Raw genomic sequence first — 2185 nt, 5'->3', positions numbered from 1 at the left:
TATTTTTTAAGGTTGGGACATGTTCGGCATAACATTGTGCTGTAGGGTTTCTATGTTCCTATGTTTCTATATTTATTTTCTCTTGCTGATGAAGCCGCCTTGCTGATTGGTTATTGCTGAAACAAACGCGAGGCACTGGTTTATAATGCACACATTTCCCGCTCCCGAACTCTGATTGGAGGTTGTCCCAAGGGGAAAATATATATGAGTCTCTGACGCCGTCAGTCAGACGCTGAGCGAGACAACCCCATACTATCCCATCAGACAAACCCGGAGTCAGACGCTGAGAGAAGCTCCCTCACCAACATGACAACACACAAGTTCGGAGTCAGCCAAGGAGTGAAGCTCCCTCCGAGCTGTCGCAACGTTTCGGAAAAGGAGTGAAGCTCCCACTCACAGTCGCATAACGCATTTCCGGAGTCAGCATTGAATGAAGCTCCATCCCCACCGTCCCATCACACACTCCCGGGGTCAGACACAGACTGAATCTCCCTCCACACCGTCCCATCACACAGTCCCGGGGTCAGACACAGAGTGAATCTCCCTCCCCAACGTCCCATCACACTCTCCCGGGGTCAGACACAGAGTGAATCTCCCTCCAGACCGTCCCATCACACACTCCCGAGTCACACACAGAGTGAATCTCCCTCCACACCGTCCCATCACACACTCCCAGGGTCAGACACAGAGTGAATCTCCATCCCCACCGTCCCATCACACACTCCCGGGGTCAGACACAGACTGAATCTCCCTCCACACCGTCCCATCACACAGTCCCGGGGTCAGACACAGAGTGAATCTCCCTCCCCACCGTCACATCACACACTCCCGGGTGAGACACAGAGTGAATCTCCCTCCAGACCGTCCCATCACACACTCCCGAGTCACACACAGAGTGAATCTACCTCCACATCGTCCCATCACACACTCCCGGAGTCAGACAGAGAGTGAATCTCCCTCCACACCGTCCCATCACACACTCCCAGGGTCAGACACAGAGTGAATCTCCCTCCACCCCGTCCTATCACACTCTCCCGGGGTCAGACACAGAGTGAACCTCACTCCACACCGTCCCATCACACACTCCCTGGGACAGATACAGAGTGACGTTCCCTCCACACCGTCCTATAGCCAGTTCCCCGGTGTCAACCACGTGATGTTTCCTCGACAATATCCTATCACATACTTTCTAGTGCAGACACAGATTTAATTCCCTGTTCCCTATCCTTTCACACACTCACGGTTCAAATATTGTTCAGTTCAACTGCATCTCCCAGCCCAAAACCCGCACAATCGTAACACACACTACCCATGTCAATAGGTGAACAAAACCCCATCGACCTCCACTCTCTCCTCTCGGCAATCCCCAGCGCTCCGCCATCCATGTCGTCTGGAATTCTGTCCCGGATACTGTGAGTGCGCGTGACAGGATGTGGATTATTCAGCGCGCACGTGATCCCAGTTTTAATCACCGACTCCAAATCCGGGGTTGCGGTCCGTCCCTCTGCAACGGGATGATAGGATGATAGACTCTCTCATCCGGAAACCACAGTCGGTAGCAACGTTACCGAGCGACTGGTTGTGTTAAGGAAGCGGGGGGGGGGGCGGGTCTGCAGAAGGGCTCAGGCAGATTAGGAGAATGGGAATTTACGCGGCAGATAGAATACAGTGCTCGGAATTGTTTGGACAAGCAATTAAAAAAAAATAAAGCTTAGACTATTTTCTAAATGGAAAGAAAAATATATTTGCGGTGCACCAGGATTTGGGAGACCTCGTGTAGCTTTCACAAAAGTTTAACCTGTAGTTAGAGCCGGTGGTGAGGAAGTCAAATGCGATGACAGCATTCAATCCGAGAGGACTGGGTCATAAAACCAAGGACGTCATTCCCAGACTCAATGCGTCACTGGTGAGGCCACATTTGGTGTTTTGGGAGCTGTTTTCGACCGCTTATCTCACAGGGGATGTGAGACATTAGAGAGGGCTCATGGGAATGATAACGGGATTGGACGTGGTATTATAGGAGGAGTATTTGACAGCTCCGGGAGACAGAACACCCACACACAGCGATTTAGGAACAGCATCTACCCCTGCACCATCACACCTTTCAATGCATCAGCAAAAACTCGACATTTCTGCGGTGTTTATTAATATTTGCAATTTACATTACTGTACATCGTTGCGCCGT

This window comes from Hypanus sabinus, unplaced genomic scaffold (assembly GCF_030144855.1).
Source record: "Hypanus sabinus isolate sHypSab1 unplaced genomic scaffold, sHypSab1.hap1 scaffold_513, whole genome shotgun sequence".
NCBI classification, from domain to species: Eukaryota; Metazoa; Chordata; class Chondrichthyes; order Myliobatiformes; family Dasyatidae; genus Hypanus; species Hypanus sabinus.
The sequence above is the reverse complement of the archived record's forward strand: the minus strand, read 5'-3'. Positions refer to the sequence as shown.